Here is a 27,427-nt window from a genome sequence, read left to right on the forward strand (position 1 = left end):
TCTGATGTGGTTTCCACTGATAGCCCTTCCTTTTTTTTTTTTTTTGTCCTGTTATCCTTAGCTCAGACCCTCTCCCCCTTTCCTGCCAGCCTCATCTCTTCCAGCAGGAAAGGCAGGAAGGCAAGCTGCTGCCTGGAGCACCAGACCCCAGATGTAAGTCCAAGGACTGGCACTGGCTCATGCTGCACTGCCCACCACAGCCACTGCTGCAGCTGCCTTTGAATACAGGTGTCATAGCTCTCGGCAGTGCGAAACCTGAAGTACCTCCCAAGTCATTGACATAATACTAACACTTCTGGGGTTTTTGTTTATTTGGTCGGTTGCTTTTTTGTATTCTTTTTTGAGGGGAGAGAGGGGCACTTAGTCCTCTCTTGTTGAACTGTTGACAATTTCACTTCATCAATAGAAAAATAAATGGAATCAGCCTTTAAATATTAGGAAAAACTTCTGGCCATTAGATTAGCAGAATGAATCCCATTTCCTCCTAGGTCCCTAATGAGGCCAATTACATCCTCTAGGACATCCCTGAATCCTACCAACCCACAGAACTGGAATTCATGAGGTTGTCCTTATAAGAAAGAAATTTCCTGGCTAATAAACAAAAACTGCAGCAATACTGCTGTTAATCCAGACAGGCGGAGAGTGACTGATTTGAGCAAAGCTTCCACTTGCTTTCGGAAAGAAAAGAAACCAAACGTTTATCCCTCTCTGTTCATGCAAGATGCTCTCTGCACAACAGGAAAAGGAAGGAAAAAATCAGCCTAAATAGAGATTTTTGTACACCAAGAGGAACTGGACTAGATAGGAGCTTTAATAATAACAAATAATAACAGTAATAATAAAGCTTCTGTGCTCCAATGTCAGAGTCAGAGCAGACAGGAGTCTGCAGTAAAAAAGGCATTTCTAGCCAAATGATGGGGTGAGGGGAAAAACAAAAGGAAAAACTGGAAGCAGGGGTAAGCTGGTCTCCCAGGCTCAGTACAAAGCCCAAAACAGGTGCACAGTGCTTTTAAACCTCTCTGCGAAGGTGTTAATGTGAGACATCCCATTGCAAATATAGCTTCAGGCACTGCTGATCTGTACAATGGGGACAAGACTGCCAAAAGCACAGGACAAACAACGTGTGAGAGAGAGGTTTTTCTCTGCTCTCCTCCATTTACAATCAGTCAGTATTAACTTGGGCAAAATATATGCCTGCCTTCCCTTCCCAGATGCTCAAAAGTATAATGAAATCATGAATTCATTACTGAACTCAGCTTCTCTGCCCTCCCACCCTAACTTCCCTTCATTAGCGCAGGCCGTTCCCTTCCCTTTACTCTCCAATGCTTCGGAGCAACAGAAAACGCTGTTTATGGGAGCGCTGTTTTCTCCTCCTGGCCAGTGACGTTTTAAAACCCCCAGCACGTAGGTGCTCAATTGCAAGAGCACTCGGTATCTCAGTGAGCAGCTGCTGTGTCACTGCCAGCCCTCTCCTGCAGCAGACCTGTCACCAGCCGCCACAGTTCGGTGCCAAGCCCACGGACCACTGGGGGCCAGCAAGCAGATGGCTTATCTCAAAGTCTAATTATCGGTGCTGACTGAAAAGCCCACAGCCAGGATCAGAGTGGGACAGCACTTTCCTGGGTTACCGTTTAGGGGAAGCGGTGGTAAAAGAGGATGGGATAAGGATGGATGACTGCAACTTTGCTGCCAGGCTCGCAGCGCACCCCAAGATGGTGGGGAACACAGGTCTGAATTCTGCTCTGGGTTCTGCTGACATGTGGCTTGCTGCAAAAGATACACCAGGAAACGTGAAACGTCTTTTACAAAAACAGAAACAAAAATCAACACCTTTCCAGCATCTTCAGGTTTCACAGAAAACGGTGCAGCAAGAATTAACAATACTTCCTTCTCTTTTGTCTGCAGTAAACGCTGCATGCTGCACTGAGCTACTCAGACCATACTCAATCTGAGCTGACAGCTCAGAACAGTTTCCAACCATACCTTTTCTTTCTTTTTGAGCCTGCAATGAAAAGAACAGTCCCAAATAAGTGAGCTAGCAACTCGATATTAACCACACCTGTTTCATTCACTTTCAGAAAAGAACAACAAAGATAGCCATATTAGAAGGAAAAAATCAGCCCAGCAGTTCTGGGTCTTGTTTTTAAATCTAGGCAAATTTAGAGATAAGCCTGAGCTCAAATTAAGAGAGACAGTGAGACCGATGCAATGCAAACAGAGCCCAGAATGCCAATGCCCCTCTGTCCTTGCCAAACAACCATCTTAATATCCTTGGGCTTGGGCCATCCACCCTGCTCTGTACTCGTCCTTGTCTGCAATACTATCTGCTTTTTCAGCAGCAGTAGTTACTCAGCATTGCCCTAGATGCCACTGACCTCCTATCTCTTCTTTTTGTAAAAATTCTAGGGTTCCTCACTGAGTGGAGTACCCAGCACATATCGGGCTAAGACTCAACCAACTCATTTCAGCTTTGAAAACACAACCAACTTCTCCTTTACCTTTCCAGACAAGTTACCTTTTAAGACAAGTTCAATACCGTCTTACTAAATATGTCATCCCCGAAATTGTGGAGACAGAAATCATCAGGTCTCTTTCAATTGTGCCAGTTACTCTTCTGTATCTGAAAATACTAGTAGCTGTATTATTCATATTTAGTTACTATGACAATGAGAAAATCTCCAATGGCAAAACAAAAGTCTTACTGTGGTTGCTTCTACAAAGGGATGTAAAGTCACAAAAGCAAGGAGATCTACATTACCTGAAATGGGCTTAGTGAGAGAGCCAGCACTATTTAGATGAAAAAGGGAGGAAAGGAGGACATGTCTGAAAGTCAAGCAAAATATTCTCCAACTCTGCAAATTAACTGTAATACTAATATAGAAATTAAAAAGGGCCATGTGTTGTTACATGACAACCACATGGCTAAGGGCATCCTAAGGCTTCTTTGAAGAGGAGAGCATTCCTATCAACATCGTGAATTAACATTTGTATGGGTTGCCTTCCACAGCCTTGAAGCAACCAACATTTGTTCTGCAGCTCAGCATGTCACTGATTCTGCATCCCTCCCACTAACCTGCCTTTTTGTGCCCATGTGTGCAAACAGTCCGTGACAGGCACCTTTTGTTACCCCATTCCACGCAGCCAGGCTTCAGGGAGCAGAGAACTACAGCAGGAGATCACTTACCCCATCCTCTTGGTTAGGGAGATGCGTGTCATTGGAGGCGGGGCAGGCAGGGAGAAGAGCTTCCTCTAGCTGGGTATCTGCTTATCTACATAAAATGCTTTACGCTGAATAAAAAGAGACCATAAAATGTTCGTATAAGTTGACGAATAGGTTGCTTCTTTCACTGCTCAGTCTATTGTAACCCCATCACACCGGAACTTGAAGCAACCTGGCAAAAATGTAAATCAGAAGACAGGCAATGCTCTCCACCCAGTCACAGGTGGTGGAAATGCTATCCAGAGAGAGATCTGCAGGACGTAGATCTGCGCAGATCTGCTTAGGCCAGCTGAGGGTCTTTAAGCTCGCTACTTTGAGTATAGGACAGCTAGAGCAGTCAGAGTGGGCTTGTATATATTGTTGCTTGCCGCACGTACAATAGTGCTGCTGCTTTTATGACCGCAATAAAAAGGTGCCCGGACTTGCCCTTGGAGGTGTTGCCACACTAGGGAATATTTGGTACTTCATTTATTTCTTGAGCAGCAAACAGCAAGGTGAGGACCTGAACTTCTGTAGTCAACGTAAGGCATTAAGTAACACTACATAATATTTGTAGCTCTACTCTTCAGTTTTATATTAAGGGTGTCAGTAAAGGAAGAGGAATTTAAAAGCTCTCAATAAAGTCCTCCTAATTAGAATATCACCACAGTCTCTGAGCACCTGCATGGTCTTAGTGTTCCCAGTATTCTTTCAATAATTCCATCATCTGCCACAATTGCACTGAACTGCTATGGAAGTAGTCTCTTAAAAAAGATACTGGAATGCATAGGCACAGGGAAATATAATACATTGGCTGAAGTAGACAACGGGTATGATTCAACATGACTATTTCCAACTGTAATCGTTATCAGATGTTCCACAGGCAGATTCGGAAAAGAACATGCAGGAATTAACTAGCCTAAAGGAAACATCAATTATGTCCTAAAGCAAAAGCTTACATTTTTATTTTTTTAAATGAGGACTGAAAACTGGATCAGGCTAAAAATCCACCTTGCCCACTGTCTGTCTCTCTTGGGAACACCACCTGGGTATAACTGAAGGGAAGAGCAAGGCAAGCTTACAACGAATGATACTTCCTCTGTGTGCTCTCCAAGTTCCTAGCTGTTTACAGCTAAGGCACTTGAACTCTTGAGCCTTGTACTCAATAAGTCCTAATGGGTTTTTCTTCCACAAATTTGTCTCCTCACTTTTTAAACCCATGCAAATTTTGCATCAAAACAACCCATGGCACTAAGATAACAGTTCAGAGGTGTTCTGAAAGGAAACACCGTCCTTCACTTGTTTTGTGCCTACCAGGTAACCTCATTAATGATTCTCCAGTTCTTGTACCAGAACTGGTCAATAACTATTCCCCATTCTCAATACTCATGATTTAATAAGCCTCCATCCCAGATTTTCTCCAAGTGGTTTCTTCTCCACAGTGCAGAGGCTCAGTCTACAGACACTCCTCAATAAGGAAATTGATGTAGACCTTGAATTACGCTTATCATCTTTCTGTCTTTTTTTTTTTTTTCCTGAGGAGGAAGAGTGATGATAGGAGGAACAAAGAACCCAAACCACACAAAATATTAAGATGAGGATGCCCCATTAATTTATTCTGCAGTACAAAGATGTTTTGCTTTATTCTCTGTTTCTTACTAACAATCACTAACATTCCTAACACAAATTTTATTTTTTGGAGCCTATTTAGTGGTAATTTTGAATGCTATTAGTATTCATCAAAAACAGAAAGCCTTGTTTCAAATCTTATTAGAATGCCCTGCGACTCAGCAAACTTCTTTCTGCCCAGTTCTTCCTAAATTCAATTTTGATGTCCGTAAGTTCAGCCAGGATTTTCTTCCATTTCACCAGTGAGTCTAACGTATTGCCTTAAATTCAAAGAACACCTAAGAACAAACCATTAGCATTTACTCTTCTTCTCCCTCAAAAAACTTGTCCTAAAGCTCTTTGGGGGAGAAGGAAGGAACCTGGATTGATCCGTCTGCCTATATTCTCTCCAAAGCCTGACACATTCTAGAAAAGTATGACTGCACACGCTGTGTGTTGAATGATGGTAATTAGTTACACGTAAGGAAGTACATTCACAAGTTACACAGGCTAGCTGTGGCCTTCAGAGAACATCCTAATGGAAGGGACATCTCTGCTCCAGTGTTGTCTACATTGCTCAGGCTGTGTACCAAGTCCATGAGCTAGCTAGTGCCACACAGCCAGGACACTGTACGCTTACTCTGCTAAAACCATGGCTGTTTCTACAGATATCTCCTTAAGTCCTCAGCAAGTAGTAAGAGAACTACTACAGAGATCTCAGCTCAAACATTCAGTAATCACTGGTCTCAACACTGTCAACAGTAGACACTAGTTTTAGCTCTTCGGTTCATCTGACACTCCTTCACAGCCATCCCAGCCATCTACCCACCTCCATGGATCTCCCCTGGAAGCAAAACTATGAAGTGTTTAATCTCATCTGATTTTTCTACCCCCATACTTTCAGGCTGAAACTGTGCTGCATCACAACATCTGCCACTAAGCACTCCTTGCTACTTCACCCCAGTGACTGCCCAACTGTTACTGCTGGAAAGAACAAGCATTTCTCATGCTGCTCTGACTCACAACAGCAGTAGCGAATCATGCCCTGAACCCTCACCTTATTGATCTTCCGTTTTCACCTGTGAAAAACTCAGCTATTTGGAGGTTTAGCCCATGCAAGTCTCCAATTTTCTCTTAGTCTCTTTCAGAGGCTTCTAGGCGTGCAGAGAGACCTGAAGTCTCCTGAAGGAGGGCTCTGGTCCTAAGATTAGCAGCAACACTGCTGCAACAAAGCCAGATTATTAGAGTAAGGTAGACAAGACTTCATTATGGATGTACCTATGCAGAATTCCAGGATCTCTTAACATAAAAGTACAGATAAAATCTTGACAGAGAAGCATGGAGGAAAGACAAACACTCATCCCTCCTTCCCTCATCCTACTATTTTCTGAAGTCTTAAAGCATTTCACACCTGTATGCACCATCATACTCAGAGTAATACCACTGTACAACATATGATGTCCCACCATGTTCCTGGGGTGAAAGCTGTCTAATACAAATACTTTATGGCACATTCTTGATTGTTTCACACTTGGTCTGCAGTGTAACATGGCAGACAGATGGAAGTAATATTTCAGTGTAGAGTTAGAAGTACGAAAAGCAGGATCATAGAATATCCCGAGTTGGAAGGGACCCATAAGGATCATCGAGTCCAACTCCTGGCACCACACAGGTCTACCCCAAAATTCACACCATGTGACTAAGTGCACAGTCCAAACACTTCTTAAACTCCGACAGGCTGGGTGCAGCGACTGCTTCCCTGGGGAGCCTGTTCCAGTGCGCAACCACCCTCTTGGTGAAGAACCTCCTCTTGATGTCTAGTCTAAACTTAGCCTGCCTCAGCTTAACCCCGTTCCCACGGGTCCTATCACTGGTGATTATGGAGAATAGGTCACCCGCCTCTCCAATCCCCCTTGTGAGGAAGCTGTAGACCATGATGAGGTTTCCCCTCAGACTCCTCTTCTCCAGGTTGAACAGGCCCAGTGACCTCAGCTGCTCCTCTTATTTTCCTCTCCAGGCCCTTCACCATCTTTGTCGCCCTCCTCTGGACACTCTCCAACAGTTTAATGTCCTTTTTGTACTGTGGTACCCAGAACCGCACGCAGACTCAAGGTGAGGCCGCACCAGCGCAGAATAGAGTGAGAATATCCACATTCTACCTGATTACACAGGTATGAATTAATATAATCACTAAATTAATATAAATTAAACTTTTTTGCAACAACCTCAGACACAGATGTCTACCACTTGATCTTTCTCACCTTCCCCCTTTGGCTTCCTCCATGTTGTAAGATTAGTTTCACAAAGAAATTAAGATTAAAAAAATCCACTGAAAGTAAGAACATAATGGCTACGTTTTTACCGTTAAGAGTTATTTCTCCTAGCTTAATCCTTCACGTCGTCTCACTTCTGGCTTCTCCTGACAGTAGCTAGTAGTGTCAGAAGCATCAGCACTTTAATCACTGGATGGGTGGTAGTCAGTTACTCTCTTTTTCCAGTGCCAGAAAATGATCTTACACCTCTTACACTTCTCACATATAATAGATAATTACATGGTAAAACACCCACATATTTCAAATTTATTTGGAGAGGGAAAGAAAGAGGGTTGCATTGACTGGGTTTGAATACAACTGTTGCTTTGAATATTGACTAACCTTACAGTTCCCCAAGCACACCACCAATTACTAAGAACATCTAAGCATATTAAGCACGTATGAAATACAGTAATGTATTTTACACTGTTTTCTATGCATCCGCTTCTTTCTTTGCTTGCATAATACAATGGGGAACATGCCCGTGTTATCTAAAATGCCTGCCTGTCGCTGCAAGTCAGATGTCACATTCAGTAACAGTTACTGCACGTTCCTCTTCATCCCCCAACAACGATAAAGCAGTCTCCTGTTTTGTCACTACCCATCACAGCCCAGAGGCATCCTATAGCTTTAGGAGAGTATCCCTTAGTTTTCAGATATGTACCACTGAAAACTACCTTTCATAAATGTTAGTATATTTGGGAAAAAATACAGGTCACTTGGTAAACTGGAATCCAGTCTTTACTGGCAGGTGCAGTAGCAGCTGGAACATGGGAACAAGCATCATTTCTTTTACTGAAGTCCAAGAAATCAGGAAATTACCTGAATACTTACATAGAACCTCAATAATAGCCAGCATTTACAAGTAGATGAACTATTTATTTATTTAGAGGGTAAACAAAGGCTACAGTGCCTACTGGAATTCGGATACCGGAGCTTCGGTACCCAAGTTTCTAAAAAAGTGCCAGTCTCTCTGGCAGGGCTAGGACATTCAAAACTGAACTCCTTTTACAAGAGAAGCTACTCTGTGCATCTGGATTTGGATGAAAATGCACATTTTGAAATTAGATGGAACCATGCCTAACTAAGAATTAAAGTCTTGTTCTGCAGAGACAATGCCTACAAAGCCTGTATACGTAACGCACATTCACTAGGGGAAACCAACCCCAATTGGTGCTAAGTTAATTAATTGCTTGGTGGTAACAGATGGTTCATATCTGAGCTGCGGTTTTCCAAATTCCTGCTCACGTGCTGTTGAGCCGTTTGGACAAAGCAAGTGAGACCAGAGGAGCCAAGTGTTACACTCACGTTGCATCCAGCGATCATCACGTTATTGTATCTGTTCTGCAACTTTCATACACCGAACTTCTGTGGTACAAAACTTCCAGAGTTCTTGAGACAACGGGAGGTAAGACTTAATCCTAAAAAATATGTTAAGAAAATTGGTGTTCTATGACCTATAGCCACAGTATTCTGGGGGACTTCAGGCTATAGAGTAGATACAGCAACTAAGAAATGAATCAAAACTGTAGTTCTTCTGACTAAATTATTTTTTCCCTGCTTCTCCAAGATGTTTCCCTAGGCAAGCATCTTCATTTCTTTTTAGTGTGGACTGAAAAATGTCAGCAGAGAAAACCATAAACATGCCTCTTCTATTCTGTCTCAAGTTTTGAATAAAGCTACAGATCGGATTCTTTACTGCAGATTATCAAAGTTGTTGTGGGGATTTTTTTTTTTTTTTAAATGATGCTACCCAACTGTGAAGGGAATAAAAGAGGGGAAAAAATCACAGCCATGGGAAGGCAGAGCCCATCAGCCAGCTGGTCCTCAACATGGTGAGCAAGAAAATCCTGTGGGGTTCTCTCTTCCTCACCTCATCTGGTTTATTAAACCCCAGAGACAACAGACTTCACTCAGTCAAGGACACATGAGTTGCAGGCGGGGGAAGACCCTAAAGTGCAAAGCAGATTAATTTTTTGGTTTTGCTATGACAAGCTGTTGGGGGAGGGCTGCTGAGGAGGGCTACACAAATGCAGGGTGACTCACAAGCTCATTGTTCCGATTCCCCAGGGATAAACAAACTTCTCTCTGATGAAATCAGAATGCGCAGCAAATTTACATGACTGATGACTAGGTAACAGAGCCCATAAACTGATATAACTTACTTATTCTTTATATGCATCCCTTGTATTAAAAAAAAAAATCTGAAGGTTTCAATTTTTTAATGTGTAATATGAAGTGTGATTATTAAAAACATTTTTCTACCAGTGAGTTCCTCAAAAATTATTCTAATAATCACAGCTGCTTAAATTGACTTTAACACTGTGATTCATCACCTTAATTACAGAGACTTCCTGAGTTTCCTGGCTGTAGGATGCCTAACCATGCCACTGAAAAAGCACTATAGGTGTTCCATAACCGTTTCATAGAATGTCGTGAGCTGGAAAGGACCCACAAGGATCATTGAGTCTAATTCCTGGCTCCACATAGGACCACCCAAAAACCAGACCACATGTCTGAGAGTGTTGTCCAAACGCTCCTCTAATTTCAGTGCCATGACCACTGCCCTGGAGAGCCTGTCCCAGTGCCTGACAATCCTCTTGGTGAAAAACCTTTTCTTAACACCAACCTGACCCTCCCCTGTTGTAGTTTCTTGCTGCTACAACTACAGCTCAGCAAATGATAAGATGCTTCCAATATTTGACCAGTCTTAAACAGATAATTAAATCTAGGACAGACTCTCCAAAATATAAATGCTTACTTGACCAACTGTTCAAGGGCTTTGATTTCGCTAGTTGTAAATGGATGCATTTTAACACCAACTTGAAGAAAAACAAAACTTAGAGGTCTCCAACTTAAGCATGGAAAAGGGACACACCTCAGCTAACCTTTGGGCTTTGCAACACCACTGGCTGTGCTTACAGAGAAGAGAGGAAACAAGGTTCTTTCTCCACAGTGGGAAACTGAGCCTGCAAAGGTGGCAGCACAATGCCACTTGGCAAATAACATGGAAAGGGCATGTTAAGGGAAGAAAGACAAGAAATACCTATAAAGGGGGAGGGAGTGCAAAGCAGCACAAAGGCTGCATTGAGGTGAGAACAGAACTATATAAGTGATTTCTTCTTACGTGGCGGGATGACACACCAGCTAGGTAGATGACTGGTGTTTTTCTAACAGTCTCTTAGGTTTCTAACATCACTCATTGCTTTCTTATTAACGTGGCATTTCCTTTATTGTTTTGGTCCGTTTCAGCCAAGTAGCTCTGTGCCTATGAAGTCTACGCCTCTGACCTGAACACTGGGAGGTTAAAAGGTTTGTTCACAGAGCGTTCTGTAATTACTACAGACAATTCACTGTCGTCCAATGGGTTCTAACTCCCCATTACATCTATTTTTAAACAGCTATCAAATCCCGTACAACACAGCAGCTCCTTGGATACACGGGTGTTTTTCTACACAGAAAGAACACAGCAGACTTCAGAGCAGCAAAAAGATATTCAGTTACATGTGTAATGCTAACAACATCTTCGCCCTAATCCTATCACCAAGTATGCTTTCAGAGATTGTTTTACACAATATATTACAGTTAACTAATTTGTTTATCAGAATCATACAAGAGCAAATGACACTACAAACTATTTCCCCATATCAACATTTTTTTTCTGTCCCAAGCAGGCCAACAAGCCATTAATCTAGCATATTTTCATTATAAGTAAACAGCTGTATGCCACGAGCTTTAAATTAAACCCAACGTTTGAGCCCATATATAGCAGCATTTCGTCAAAATGATAATCAGTCATCAATCTTGTATGTTCTGCTATGCCAGTGGACCACGTTACTGTATACCCATACCTTTCATCATTTATTTTTCAAAAGAATTATTAGTTCTGAAAGTCCTGCTTTGGTCTACAAATACATCTTCTCTGGTCTGCTGTACCGGATAATCTTCCTTGATTGCCATTTTGTATTATCTCCATTTAAGCTGTGTATAGATGCAAGTGCTTTTGCAGGCTCATTTTCATTTTTTTAAAAAGCACTGAACACAAAAAAGACCAAAAAAGGCTAATTTAAAGAAAGTGTTAGTTCTTTCTTTCTTTTTATGTAATGGTCAGAGGATTTAGATGTTAAATGGCATGCATTATAGGTAGGCTGAAAACCCGCTCCAGTAACAGTGCAAAAAGTGTATACGGGTTTGATGTTTCTTCCTAATCCCTTATGTAGTTTCCATTACAGGAACAAAAAGGAATAATAATAATGAAAAAAAGCTGATGTTGAGAGGTAAGTCAGAACAGCAAAGAAACTGCAAATCTTATACCTACCATATCTAGTTGTTCCTAATATACACCTGAAATATATACATGCACGTATGTTTTACTGATGCTACATCACAAAACACGAATTGAGGAATTAGAAGTAGATTTTTAAATTAGAAAATCTCATCTTTCAGGGGAAAAAGCAAGCCATTAGATGAACACATTTACAGACGTTTTCACTGCTAAAAACAGATAAGGCTTTTGCTTCAGGGAACTAATGCAAAGGAACTTCCTTGAACTAGAACTGTGAACGCAGGCACTTCTCTTGCAAGATAAAGCAGTCAGGCTCAACCTCAGAAAAAAGTTAACGTGCTGACTTTGCTCAAATTCCTTTGTTGCAAGATGGAAGATCTTTCTCCCTGGTCACATGGAAGTAACTCATTTTCTTTAGTTACCTTAAAATAAATTGGATTTCTCTTGATCATATTTAAATTAGACATTGAAACCACTATCTTATTATTTTGTGATAGTGTCTGCATGTAATCTCTCCTGCCCAGAACAAATTACTGTCCTTCTCTTACTAAAATCTCTTACAGATATTTGAAAGTTTCTGCACCTGCTTGCTATTAACTAACAAGAAAGCTAAAGAACTGATAGTCACTCACGTTTCCCGTCTTCCTCCTGCCATTCTTATTTTCCCTTCTGATAAATCCCTCTCAGATTCCTCTGCTATCCCTTCTCCTAATCCAGGCCCAGCTACCTATCCCCTTGTTTCTGGTTTTCCCTACAGAACCTGAAGCTCTGACTCTTTCATTGCTCCCTCCAACAGCATTTCACCACTCCCTTGCTGTCTCTCTTACTTTCAGCTCTCAGCTGCTTGTCACTTCACACTTCTAGCTTCCACTTCCTCAGCCCCACCTATGTCTGACAGCATTTTTGGGACATCCAGTTCACAGAAAATGTATTGAAACTTCTCTACAGCTAGTTCCTAGACCCTAATGCTACATCTCAGTCACTGGTTGCACCAGTCAAAATGTACGTAAAAGAGCTAAATTAAGGGTAATTGAGCAAGTCTACAGTTTTCTTCAATTACGGTAGAATTTACAGGAACATACGCAGGCGAAAGAGAAAGGCAAGGCAGTGCCTGATCATTTTTGGCCAGGGAAGGCCAGTTTGATAGCAAGCCCTAAGATGTTAGGAAGGTGACAGGAGGATAGAGTCCCAGGGACAACCAAGGATTTCCTTAAGGGTAGCCACACCACACTGATCAATACCACATTTTATTCGTGAGGTCTTTTTGCAAAGAGCTCTGATTTTGTGGATTATCTTCTTTGTGCCATATGGGGCCTGGCTGGGCATACACCGTCTGGGCAGATTAAAAGCATCTGAAAGCAACTTGGTAAATGTGCACTCAAAATCATGGAACGAGATACTGAAAGTAACAGGTTTATTGTTTGTCTTATACGCATAAATATTAAAAACGTTTGACCTACTTGTGAATGGACATGTTATGCCCTTGTAGGAAAAACCATTTAATTTTAATTTTACTCAATCCAAATATTTATAGTTTCTTCTAGTTTCACAAGGTAATGACAATTTTCTGTAAACTGCAGACAGAACACACTGACTCCCTGTTCAGTGAGGGTAACTGGAGAAGAGATGCATTAGGAAAGGCAGGCATTTTATAGGAGGGAGATGCGTAGAGCTTGCTTTGCTATCAAGACTATTATTTAAAAGTGAATTTCTTAAGAGTATGGCTATTCCTACAAGGCAAAGGAAACTGGTTTGTAGCTGAGCTCTTAATGATTGCTTCTCTTTCATTAGCTGTGGGTAGGAAGAGTAAGTAAAGGACTGCAAACATGTATTCATGATTCTCATTAGCAAAAATGGCACTGTGCAAATCAATTTCCATGGATCCTGCTAGGATGGGCTTTCTAATTAGTCCATCATTAGACACCTAACTTTTCACCACTTCTTAGACATCAAACAGTCCATCACCCCAACACATCACCCCAGCTAACAAGGAGAATTTTAATGAAAGCAAGTCAAATTGGCTGCTACCACAGAAAGCCCACAATAGGTTTTGCTATTAATCTTTCCCTATGCTCATTTCTATTCTGTATTCTAGTTTCCGTTCTCATAAACCTTTTCATTTGCACCAATAATTTTTTAACCTCTTTTTACTGAAGAATAGAGCAGCTGCAACATGGAGAAAAAAAAAAAAAAAAACTCAGAGAAAACCAAAATAAGGTACAAGCTGAGATTGCTATTGGGTATTTCAGAGCTTCCCATCCTATGATGCTGAAGAGAAATGTCAGCTTGCTGCTTGTGGTTTTAAATGGAAGCAGCCCGTGAAAAGCATTTGGCTGATTGGCTCAGCAGTGTGGTTTAGATGAGCTTCCAGCATGGTCATCCTGCTTTACACAGTGCAGATGCTCCATTCCAAATGGCGGGGTTCAGGCTTGAAACACCTATCAGCAGGCACAAAAAGGGAAACTCCCTTAAGTTTAAAAGTTATTTGACAAACGCATGCACAAAGGAATAAGACAAAGATGAAAAATCCCTCTCAAAACTGAGCAGCCATTTCTGTATTTGAGTAGCAACACCAATGTTTTGTATTTTTTAGTTGAGGGAAAAATATTTAAAAGAATAAATTCTACATGGATATGTCCCTAATTCAAAATAGCTGCTCCTGCCTCAAGGAAAATCTGCTGCCCTACTGTTCAGGCACAAGCCTGCTCATTCCGATTTTCTGTTTCTCTATCATATTTTGCCTCCCTTTCTTCTTCATTACGAGGGACATTTACATGAAACAGCATTTTTGCTTTTAAGAGTTCATCTGTTCCTGCTGCTTATCCCCCCACCTGAAGTCATAATCCTCCGTTTGTGACGACATAATAATTTCCACTGCGACCAATTGTGATGCCACAAACAGAGGATTATGACTTTAGGTGGGAAATAAACAGCAGGAACAGATGAACAGTTAAGAAACAAAGATCCTGTTTTCATGCAAATGTCTTTTGTCATCAAGAACAAGGTTAGAGAAATGCAGAAAATATATGGTAAGAGCAAGCAAGCAGAATGGGTACTAAAGAGAAACTCTCTGAATTTTCCAGGAGGCATTCAGCTGCTCCTTCAAATTAACTTCCTACGTAACTAGGAATTTTAAATGTCTCTGAAACGTAGGTAACTTTGTATTCGATTGAATTGCCAGTATAATGTGATCTGAATTATTGACACGTTCTCCCCAGCAGGGCTCATGCACTCTGCCATGGGGGTTTATGAATGGAATTTTATAAAAGGGGGTGGTGGTGGTGGGGAATCAGGAATCAGACCAAGAGGGGTTTCTGATGTCAAAGCTCAGCTGGGCTGAAAATGTTCCTCCCCTGTTTCTTCCAAACAAACAAATCTCCAATTTCAGAAGTATCACTAGCTGAATTAATATTCAGGTAATTCAAAGAACAGAAGCAGCAGCAGCAATTTCGTTTTTAATTTAGTTTGGATCAATTTTGAGACTGTGGCAGTTATAATTAGAGAGATGCAATAAATAGTTAAGCTCCCTCTAAATTTATTCAGAGCACAGGCTGTAAGATACAGTCCAAAAGGACACACCTAAACAAAACAGGGCAAATTTTTGCTGTGCTTAGTGAATTAATAGAAAAAATTAATCAGTGGAGAAGAAAAACATCTGATACTATATTTCATCATGGAATAAAACCAACTCCTAAGCAAAACAATTTAAAAATTTCTCAAATTTTTCAAAATACGGACCTTTTGCTTCAAAATGACACATTTAGAAATAAACATTCAAAATACAAGCCGAAAAACATTTTTGGGGTCAAATGAGATGGTTTGGGTTAATTCAATTTGTTCTCAGCTCAGCCACTGAATTTACCGCTACAATATGGAGCTGAGCGAACTCAAAGCTCACATGGCAGAGCTTCGGGGGTAAGTTATTTGGTCCAAACCATCCCTGCCAACTTGGTACAGAGTTGATGTGCTCCTAAGACCCAACGGTGGTGACCAGCACCACTCTCCTGTTCTCAGACCTCCCCCCAGTAAAACTTCCAGAAGGAGTGAGGGGGGTACGTGTGTATGCATTAATTTAGTAAAGCTCGCTGGGAACTGATCTCCCAGCTGGGACTTCTGACATCAGTTTGCTAACAGCCCCTGTAAACTCATCTTTAGAAGGCCTTCTCACATCCTGAAACAGATTGAAGCAGCCAAATACTAACACGATTTCTCCTTTGTTCTTTAATTTTTACTTTAGAAGATGCAGAGACCTTGGCTCAGATCCCTTCAGACAAGTTTTACGCAGTTCACTGAAGCCTGGGATTAAAGGCCCAATTTTCCTAATCTTCCTACAACCACAAGACCTCCAGAAGATGATTTATCCGTCTCAAGTTCTCAATCACCTGACCAAAATGCCTCACTGGCTGCAGAGGGAACAGAGCTATGACTACGGGAAAATCTCATCCTGCTCTCCAGCTCCCCTTCCATTCCCAGGCAATCCACTTCCATCCCACAGAACTGACAGCACGTTGAGCTGCGCAACAGGTGATTTGTGATCTTCCACCATCAGCAACAACCTTTTACCGTGACACTCGCAATGCTATGTTAAGACAACCATTCAATGTAGCCTCTGCTGCAAAGCAGGCAAAAAATTGCCCTGCTATTACATTGTCAGATTTTCCTAACCATTTTAAGGTCTCATTTCTGAGACTATTAATTTTAGACAAAATACACCTGTAGCTTCTGATCCAGGTTGCATAAACGTTTTTGTTTATTTGTTTTAAAAACAGTATTTTACTGACCTGACTGACATTTAGAAAGAAAAGGATCACAGAAAGAACAGGAAGAAGGAAGGAAAACCAAACACATTATTTTTAATGCATGTCTTCTTGAAAACGTGTTTTCTCATACAGCTGTTCCTTTAAGCCAGCAACAGACGTGGGTGAGGCATAGAAATCAACTCTAAAAACTGGTCTGTAATAATTAAAGTACACAAATTGAACATAATTAAGTTATACCAGCTGGGCATGTGCTATGTGTATTTCAATGATGAGGTCGGCAGTAAAAAGCTGCGTGGAATGGATGTTAAGGTAATTTCTATACAGTTTTCCACTTATACTAAATGTGCCGAGATATTCAGATTGTAAAAGGGTCTGAAGTGCAAGAAGCAAGTTTGTATTTAAAAATTCATTTAATAGATCAAATTAAAAAGTGAAATATGAAAAATTAAAACATCTCTCCACTATTATCAGTTTGATAAAATGGAAAGAAAGAAGGACAATGAAACAATTTCACTCTCAAATTTGCTTGCAGTTTTTGATGTGACCCCTAGCCATAACTCTCAAATCACTTCTCTACAGAGGAAAATTACCCGTTCTTACAGTCTGTAAAAGTTATTCTTTTTAAGAATATTTTCCCTTCCAAATCTTGTACAGGATTGTACAGAGAAATTTGGAACCTGCAGCAACAGGCTAACTTATACCTGTTTACGCACTTTAAAAAGGCATATACCATTTCTAACGTCTCATCCTTAAAAAGCAACTGAAACAGACCTGCAGTCCAAAATGTTATAGGGGAAAAAGAAAGGGCTACAAGGAGGTCTCAAAAAGTCATCTAGTCCACCCACAGTTCACAGAAGAGTTAATGGTTTTGGTATTCCTGAGAAAAATCAAACAACACACGAGAAAGACATCCAATAATCGAGACTATGATACCCTAACCTACTGCAACACCTTATGGAGTTTTCTTCCTGCTAGAGATAAATTCACAACTTGAATCTACCTTACTGTAGATAGAGCTCTTTACCACTTCTTCTATCCAGCACCTATGCAGAGTTCACGTTCCTTTTCTTTTTTCAGCAGCCTTTCAAATATTTGAAGGTTACCCTTAAGATACCCCTCTGCTATCTTCTCTCCTTCAGACTAATCAGCCCCAGATAATTGTCCTGCTCCAAACAGCAAGGTTTCCAGGCTGGATCATTCTAACTGCTCTGTTCTACGCTCTTATACTGCTTGGACCATGCACAAAACAGAACCCTATACTGGGTCTTAAGGATTATTTCACGCATGTCTAGTATACACCCTCTGACATCCTTTTTTCAATTCCAACACATTGACTTAAATGGAAGACAGACAAGGTGCTAAGATCAGATCTTTTTCTACAACACCCCTGCTTAGCCAGTTAATTCTCTACTCTGTTCATGCATGCTATGCCGTTTATTATTCTGGAGTCCAGGAAGATGCACTTTTCCTTACAAGATATAATTCCATCTTCCTCCCAAGCCACTTCTCCAACCTGTCAAGATTATATTCATTTCTTGCTGTGCCCTTCAACATATTTGCAGTCCCTCCCAATTTCATATCATTTGTATAATACAGATGAAGTACAGAAGAGCATCAATGAAAACACTGAGCGCTGCTGGTGCAGGACCGACCCCGCAGGCTGATGTCTCCCTACATTTAAGAGTGAACTGGTGGGCACAGTGAGCTGAGTAGTTCTGCAGTGTTCTGCAGATGTGCAGTCCTTCACACCGGAGACCACTGTGCTGAGAAAACTCTGTGAAGTTTTCTTTTCTCCAGATATAAATACTACGACAGAAATCTTCCGCTTTATTTCCCAAGCCATATCTGCAACAGACACTCAAACTGCTCCCAAAATAATATTCAGTTACTGTTAAGCATGTTTTTGAAATTTATATTGGCAGAGACAAACAGAGCAATCTACCAACTCCTCAGCAGAGGACCTTTGTCTCAAACTTTATCTGAGAATGTATCTTTATATATGAACAGATATATCACCACATCCACAGAAGGCACAAGGCACGTGCTATTAACAAATGCCAGTGTTGGAGACTTGACAGGCACTAAAAAAATCCAGTGCTTTAATATTGCTGTAACTGCAAAAACAGTGATTATGAATACAATCCCACTATGCTCACTGTATATTAACTTTTTCTGTTCCTTAAGAAAGATGACGAAACGCTTGGCTTTTGCTTCTCTATACCTCAAGTGAATTCAGGCATTTGATTATGTCCATAGAAATGAAGTATTTTTGACAGCCTTCATCAAGGAGATGTCAAACAAATATTATATATGCATCCATCATTGCTACAGCTCTTGTTTTTAAATTATATGACTTTAGAGAAATTGAGAAAAAGGTGACACTTCTAAAGAAGATGAAGTATACTACCTAATGATAGTGCTTTCCTGAGACAATCCTTGGCAAAGTAGACATTTAGTGACTATGGCAGAATGAAACATGGAACATGGGATACCAACAGCTGTTAAACTTAGCACTTTAGACCACACTTCAAAGGAAAGGACATTTTACTTGTCCTGGTATTCTAAAATGTACACCGGTTTGGTTTTGTTTCAACTGAGGAACACAACTAGCTCATTAGAATTACTAAGCCCACTTATTTTTCCAGTATGGTGACAGAGAAGGGAAGAGAAGACATCTGCTAAAATAGAATGGCAGTAATAACCTTAGATGGACACCTATCTGTCTCCCTTAAAAATCCAATACAGTATTGCTGTAATTCGCTCCCAACAACCGGCCATCAATTCATCTTTTCAAGAGAAGTTTAGGAGCATACACTTCTATTGATTTTAATATTAAGAATAAAGCTGGAAAACAGCCACCTGTGGAATATCTTCCAAATGTGTTTCAAAAGAAAGACCTTAAGCTGCTTCCCTGCTTAAATCTCTGCAAATTTACATACTTGGAAAAGCTGAAAGAAATGTCTTGCTAAATTCAAAACAGTGAGCTCTGCAGTAAACCACAGTAACCTCACCAAGTGGCCCCACTGATGCACTGGGTGCTCTTTGCATTAAGGATGATTTCATACCTTCTAAACTTCTTGAATTCAGGAGGAAATCAATGTTTACCACCCAAAGCAACATATGGAATTAGTTCCCATTCAACCTATGTAAAGGCATTTATTTTCTATCCTTGAAAGAGCTTTACATCTCAAACTTGGAATATCTGGAGACCTCACTTAATGTAATCTCCAATCCTCCATCTCAAAGCTTTCTATCCATCTCCACAAGCTACGTTCAGGAAAATAATAACTTCTCTAAAGGAGAAGTGTATATTGTAAAAGTTTATTTTTAATCAACTAATAAAACTGGAGCCATTCAAAAAGGGGCCTCAGCTATCAAGGCCCGATACACTGGAAATATGACTTCCCCCAGCAATGCTCACCAGAAATTGTTTCATCATTTATAATGAAAATACTTAATCAGATAAAAGTCACAAGATGCATTGCCTGACAAGAGTCAGTGAAGAACTGGGAAGAGATGCAATATAAGCTACCACAAATATAACAGAGAGGCTTACATGTTAATAAAGCTGACATTGCAAACTCCTTTTGTATTTAGGTCTCTATCCAATGTTGTGTTGCCGTTGTCATTTATGAACTTGTATATTTGTAATGCATCAAGTCAACAGAGCAGCCTGCTGAATTTAGATAGAGATAACATGATACAGATAACACAAACCTACAGTGACCTTTTTTTTCAGAAGGCAGGTTCAGGAGGATGGAGGGCGATTATACCTCACCATTTTAACAGCATGTCATAAAAACAGAGATCAGAAGACAAACTGCTTTAGTATTTTCCCTCTAATAAAATACCCAAATTCTGGAAAAGCCTCTCCAGTGCCACTATAAACACTCCAGGGAAATGCAAACATTAGGTTCTCATATGCTTGAGCAGTCACCGAAAACATTCTCTCTCCATTAACAACACATTTGTTGGTCCTCGGTTTACACACAATACATGTGAAATAGAGGTATGAAGTTTTAGGACTGTCTAAATTTGAGGTTGATTCACCACAAGCAAAATTACTAACACAGCATCTGACAAACCACACACAAGAAAGGATGTGAGGCAATGGCCTCAGATTGTTCCAGAAGAGGTTTAGATTGGATATCAGGAAGAATTTCTTCAGAGAAAGGGCTGTTAGGCATTGGAACAGGCTGCCCATGGACGGGGCGGAGTTAAACACCTCCCTGGAGGTGTTTAAGAAACATGTGGTTGTGGTGGTCTTGTAGTGTTAGGTGAATGGTTGGACATGATTACCTTAGAGGTCTTTTCCAACCTAAATGTTTCCAGGACTCTAAGCTTCCAAAATGTCTAGTTACATTGCTTCAAACTAGAAACTCACCTGGTGACCTGTGAGATCCCACCCACCTCATCAGCCACTCATTACCATCAGCAGCATAACCCATGTATGAGCTGACAAATTGAGAGCAAAGGCTGAGCCAAGAACTCAAAGCTTCAGTTCTTCAGTGCAATTTTCTTGTAAAATCTTGAAATAATAATTTACTTTTAAAACCTCTTTTGCAGAACGTTCTCAAAGATTTAGCCAAATTAAAAATACAGACAGCAATTCCACAACTTGACAAGCCTTAACTTCATTTCTTGAATGGAAAGTTCTGGATACTGAAAGAAGAAACGCTCAAAGTCTGCATGTCTACTTTAATAGACCTGACAATAGGTCCTATGAAAACTACTGCTGTTCAATTAATATTAACAGATTTATTTTTTAAAAATATAGAGATATATGTTTTAATTTCCAAATCATCTTTAGAAGGAACAAAACAGGACGGCAGTTCTATTGGGGAATGCAGCATTATTAAAACTATAAATCCCACCAAAATGAAAATAAGTCTTTTTATTTTTTCCTTCCAGTACTGAAAAGGGTAAAAATGGTTTCCCAGAAGTTCAGTAGACAATTTAATATTTTATTTAACTAAAGTAAGTGCTTTGCTTCCTTCCTTGCTTCTCCGAGGAATAATGGGTGCTCTAAAGAGATATGAGATTGGAAAGCCCATGCTAAATTCTTATTCAGCAAAACAGTCGAATTCACGCCTTACATCCAACATGTGCCCAAGGTACAATGACTTCAACTGAATTAAGTGTTGTGTAATGCATCCAGTTAGTAGGGTTACTTTCCTAAATCATCACTGAAGTGGCCTAACAATCAAAAGGTCTTCATTTACCACACCAAGAAGATTAGAATTTCAGTAAAAATGAAATGTTAGATTAAGAAGCAAATTGTCTACAAATGACTGAGAGGTAAAGGCATTGTTTGGGGCTTTTGTTTGCTTTGTTAACTGCATTAAAAAGGTCTTTCTAGTACTTAATTCATTTAGAGCAAAATTTGCAGAGATGTGCATCCACAGCATGTACCTGTTACTGCACCTAATTAAAAAAAAATAAAACTGTTGCTTTTGCTTGGAAAAGTTATAGGAGAATTCTAAGTCTAATTTCCAACAGAAAAAAAAAAAGAGAAAAGTACATTATAACTAGCCCAACTCCTTGGAGCTTTACCATTAGTTTCATCTAAATTCCACAGCCTGGGAACAGCACGACATCCAACTATTTAGCAAGCAAGCATCTATCCACTTGTCTCAGTTGTGCCTGACAAATCTTGCATAAATGCTGCAGCATACCCACCCAGCTTCCACCAGTAGACCAGGCCGAAGAACCTCACTGCACATTATGGCACTAGCAAGCAGTTCACATGCACCACAGCTTTGTGGTGTCTCCTCCAAAGGGAAAAGAACAAGAGTTTACTGTTAGCTCTCTGTCTTGGAAGGGATTTATTGCACCCACGCTATTTTTTTCTATGCAATAAATGGACACTGATTTGAAAACTGAACGCTTTAAGAAAATGCTTCAGTATGTGTCAAGGTTAAACCCGTCTCTGCTGTGTGACCACTTTAACAAGATTTGTGAACTTGCCTGTGCCTGCAATGATGAACACCAGACATATCCACACCTTCCTTCCAGCACCGCTTGGGTTTACGCTGCCCATCCAGCCTCCCCGTGACTAACCTCAGTTTGGCACCTCTTCCTTTCCATTTACAATGCATCCCTTTTCTTTCTGCTAGTTGTGATGGTCTTCTTTCCTCAGGTTTCCCACCTCTTTTTATTTCTTTCAGGTGGCAGAACAAGAGAGCAAAGAAATGGAAGCAAAGATGTATCATAATTTAGCAATAGTACAGATGGTATATAGGCTCAAGAGCCCCTATCCATCACCGTTCTTAGGCCAAGATGAAGAAAATACCTTTTCTTGTCACTGCCTCATCCAGTAGGTGAAAAATATCAATACAAAAAAGGTTCAAAAGCAAGGAGAAAACAAAGACCAATTTCAAAAGGCAATGTTGGTAACTGTTGCAAGCACTGAAGTAAGGGATTTCACAGCATGAGGAAGAAAAAACACACACCTGGTAGCTTTAAATTTGAGGCACTACGAAGCAGATTTGTTTCCATTTCATCTCCATATGACAGGGGTGCTCAGTAGGCATCTGTATGTACTTCGGGACAGATTTGCAAATGAACAGCGTGTTTGACCTTGGTAGCACCTACACCAAGCCCAAGTAAAAACTACTCTGTGTTTCCTCTGGTGTGTGAGAGGACTTGATGTGCTGTCATCGCGAGCCTCCCACTCCAGTCTCACATCCCCTCCTCACCAGAGACTCCACACTGACTGCTCAAGCAAGGAGATCAGAAGGTAAGACACTACCCTGTTTTTCAGGACAGATATGCAGTACAAAAGCAGCAAAAAGATATGAGCAATTCATCTATGAAAGCTTACTCAAACAGCTGCAGAGAGAGATAGAGATTAGCAGGCTGAAAGAGCTCAGGAATGGCAGGAGCAGAGGACAGAGGAATCCTGTATAACCTAACTGATCCTGTCAAACCTGAGGCTGAGGGAGGACCGCTGCCAAACGTTTTTCCAAATCTCCTCTTCTTTTGAAAGTAAAGCTGTTGTGAGTAAGATAAAACTCTGTTTAATGTTCTGGCCTCTCCTGTTCCCTGCCAGGGGTGGGGGGGCATGGGTTTGAGCATGTGTTTACAGGAAAGGTGCAGAACACAGAGCCGAGGCTCCGAGTGCTGGGGAACAGGCCCTCACAGACCAGCCTCCCTGCAGGAGAGAGCTTGGACAAGGGCTCCAGGGATGCTGCTGGATGCTGACCAAATGCCTTATGCATCTCCGTTGATCCTTTTGGAGTATTTTTCCAGGCGCCTGTAGTCTTATTTGAAGTATTGTACCACCACTGTGTTCATCTATATACAAGGATGAGGAGCTTAAACTGGAAAAATTGCACAGAAAGGTTACTAGAATGATTAGAGCAATGGAGTCTCTTTAAAAGAGAAATCAGTTTCTCCTTACAAATGCAGAGAGGGTAGGTGGAAGGGATAAGCATCCAGGAAGAACTCTGAACTACTTCAGTCAAAGAACAATGTTTCAGTTGGGGATCAAGCAGTTATAAAATGGTTGTATTCAAGTTCTGGCAGTGAAGTTCAGGAAAAGAAGACTCTAGGGTGAAGCTCTAGAATGCTTTTCCCATATTTAGGAGGAAGCAAGAAACTTGTTTGAAGATATGCTGAAAAGCTTATAAAAGGAATAGCATAAGTGACTAGTATTCCATTGTAGTCCCGAAAAAGGACCGGATCACTGTTTGCATTGTTTTTACTTTCTACAAATACCAGATTCAGGTCTTCTTAAGTAATGTGGAGGATTCAAAATAGAAATCTTCCTGTTTTCAATCCGTATTTTCCTCTCTTCCAGAGCCCCAGAAAACGGCCACAGATGGGCAGAAAGTTGGGTAGGATGTGTTGCTGTTCAGTGCAATTACATGGACAGATGCCAAAGTGATACATTCTGCTCATGTTTGATGTTAAAACATTTACAAAAATAAGAAGTGGAAGGCAACTCTATATAGTGCCACTGCCCCATATCCCAGTCAGAATGTATTCCTCATTTTTGAGTGGCAAAAAATCCTACCAATCTAATTCCTAAATTAATCTACAAATTTTAGCAAATAAATACTATGCAAATGCATATGCCTAAGACATTAGTGATATCTTCAAACTCTCCTGTTCTGATTTATGGCATATTATGGTTGCAACTTCTGGTCTGTTATTACAGGTTATCAACTCATACTAAGTTGGTGAGGAGCACAGCCAGAATACACAGTGTTCATATTCTGTGAATGCTTCTAAGCTTAACACCTAGCACGCAGTTGTTGCTGTTATGGAGGAGCACACTCAATGATCCACTGGTCCCTCCCATCTGTATATTCATAAGAATATGCAATAACAGTGATAATGCTGTGTGACTTGGGAGTCCCTTGCTAATAGTTACTGTGAAGTCAACTCTCCTTTTTTTACAGCCTGTGCTATGCGGAGGTGTTAAAGCAAAACAATTTAAGTGCTACTATACATTTAATAAGATAAAAACAAGTACTGAACATTACCACTCTAGATGCATCATTGGAGTTCAAAGGCTTTTCATTATCTAACATATTTCATTTATTTTTAGCTAGGTAGTTTTAGAAGTGCCTTTCAAATCACATCCTCCTCTATTAGAGACATTCAAAGCAATCCTTCAGACTTCTTTTAAAAGCTGCACAGCACTGAAACACATGGATGCAATCAGCTCGGTGATGGGCATGACTCCCAGCAAGCAACACTCCCAGGGCACTCGCCAATTTTATTTCAAGTTCACACATGCAATATCTGGCTCTTTAGTGGGATCTTCCAGCCGCATCTGTGTACACTGCAGGGAGGCCTGGTACTTCTGTTAGCAGATGGCAGCTGACCATTTCCCTGTATTATCCAAATGGGAACTGAATATCCACAACAATGACTGAAATTGGAACAGTTTTACATGAAGCACTGGAGAATTAAGTTAAAAAACAGCTACAGAAATGATGTTTAACTTCCTAGTCATTCCTCCTTCCAGCTTTCACTTAAACGTGGTTTTTCCAACCAGCTTTTTATGAAATACACTGTAGGGATGGCCTAGCTTTAATGGGCCATGGGCCATTACATTACCTAATACATCTATGAGGAAGACTTCTGGATCATTCCCCCTCTCTCCTCTTCTTCCAGCACTGCTTCACAGGAGTGTTGCCTGCAAGGTTCTAATGTGCTTCCCCTGGAACTGAACTACGTGGTTTGTTTTAGCTGCCTGGGAACCTCCCAGGACCACTCCTTTCCACAGACAGCCAGAGCACAGCTTGGTCCTGTCCCAAGAATGGCAGGCAAAGTCTTCATCGGTAACTCCAGAGAAAAGCTAGTTTCCTTCACAAAAAGACAGTGTTGATGTGAGGAAAGCATGCAAACACCTCTCAAGGAAAGAAGCTGCACCAGCTGCTATTTCCTTTCAAAGGCTTTAGAGAAACCCAACCCATTTAAGTTGTCAAAGCTACTTGTGTCAGGGAAAGGGAAATACATGTTGTGAAGTTACAAAGCAATACTGTACAGCAATTTTAATGTTTGTGCAACTAACTAGCATTTATTAAGGCACAAAAAACCTGCAATGTCTTCTGGGAATTAGTCAGGTTTGTTCCTTCAACGTAAAGGTGGAACAGCAGAGACGAGGAATACACATACCTTGTCTAAAACTTAAGGACAGAGAGGGGTTTAGAGAACAAGTTCCCACACCTCACTTTGGTCCTCAAATCATGACCACTCCATCGGAAACCTGCACATTCCTATACCCTGCTCCTGCAAATTCACTGTCTCTAAAACATGCACGGTCTATGCAACGAAAATAAAACATGCACGGTCTATGCAATGAAAAGGAAAAACACATCAGTACCAGCCACACGGACGGTGATGTCTAGTTAACATGAAGACTAAAAAAACAGAAAAGCACGGACCAAAGAAATGTGTCCAAATTTCAATCTACTGAAGACATAAAATGACACCCCTGAGACCTCACCTGGTAAAAAGAAGTGAATTCAGTCAGTCCATGGAAGGAGGGCAAGAGGTAAGAATCACTGCTATAGGCAGAGAGGCTCCCTAAATTGTTCCATTAAAACGCATTCAGTGGCTCAGTATGCAGGGGTCTAAAAAACACCTTACCCAAAGCTGTGAGACTTCAGATAAAAGGAAGCAAAATGGAAAGAGTCAGCCATGAATAACAGAAAGAGCAGAAACAGACACACAAAAGCAAAAATATATCCAGTTTTGAAGGTAAGAGATTAGATGCTAAGATAATAGCTTGCCAATACCTTCAAAATGTCCATGGAGAGGCAGTAAAATACACTATTCAAGATGTTAGCAAGAACATAACTCTGGAGAGAGCTGAGTCTTGCTACTATGAAAAACTTGGTTACAGTTAGAAGAAAGAATATGGCATGCTCTTCCAGGCAAGACTGCAAGCATCTACACTCAGATAAACAGTCCGATATAAAATAGATAGGCCTTCATAAATATTCAGTAGGGACAACCTTGCATACCATAGGGACTCAGGAGAGTGTAGATGACCAGCTATGTCTTCATTACCTCTTATATCTGGGATTCAAGTAGTCAGAAAAATCTGCATGGAATTACTCCAGCACCAATAAAAAGAAACCTACCTGGAGCAGTAAGAGGTCATTTTAGCTGATTTGCAGACTGCAAGGCTCTAAAACACATGTCCTTTGTTTAACTACAGAAGAGATGCAATATGGACAGGAGCTGTGGCATCCTTAGGTAGGGAACAAAGAAGAGTACTTCAGGACTAAAATTCAGCTTACTTCCTCATAAAGCCATGGTTCAGGTGGCTTTGTTAACAAGAGGGATGACTAACGCTGGGTGACTTGTAATTTGTAAATAGATACAGGAAAGGACGGTTCAGAGAATAAATCACTCGGAGCAAAAAAACCTTAGGATTCAGACCTTGCTCTTCACGTACATACCCAGGAGACGCTGGACAAACCTCATGTTATCTGATCAACTTAAACAGTGCTCAGTGTCCCAGATAATCAATTAATCTATGAACTTTGTCCATTCATTTCATGTTTAGTCAGGAGCTTTTTTTTTTTTTTTTTTTAATCCTGATATCAAGAGACTTTTAAACCCTCCCTTTAATATTCATTCATTCATTCCCCTCCCCGCCAAACCTGAGCATCACTTTGAAAATTCCTATCTAGCATTAACTTTGTTATATTGCTGAATGCAAATAGGGACTACAGAAGCTACTGTCTGCAGCTAGACTCTGCTCCTTGGTGGTGCTGCCTTTCTTTTAGAGAAAACACAT

At 40.7% G+C, this 27,427-nt stretch overlaps 1 protein-coding gene and 1 long non-coding RNA gene across 2 annotated transcripts in view; both read right to left on the reverse strand.

Annotated features, from left to right (window-relative positions):
• Positions 1-27,427, reverse strand: part of LOC118167832 (transmembrane protein 263-like) — a 193,457-nt gene that overhangs the window by 107,022 nt on the left and 59,008 nt on the right. The gene's annotated exons all lie outside the window — the stretch shown is intronic.
• On the reverse strand, positions 11,134-20,753 carry LOC118167834. The gene is made up of 2 exons (XR_004751262.1): positions 20,549-20,753; positions 11,134-13,842 (listed from the first exon to the last, which is right to left on the reverse strand). It is a non-coding gene; the product is annotated as an uncharacterized LOC118167834 (long non-coding RNA).

This window comes from Oxyura jamaicensis, chromosome 5 (genome assembly GCF_011077185.1).
Source record: "Oxyura jamaicensis isolate SHBP4307 breed ruddy duck chromosome 5, BPBGC_Ojam_1.0, whole genome shotgun sequence".
Lineage (NCBI taxonomy): Eukaryota > Metazoa > Chordata > Aves > Anseriformes > Anatidae > Oxyura > Oxyura jamaicensis.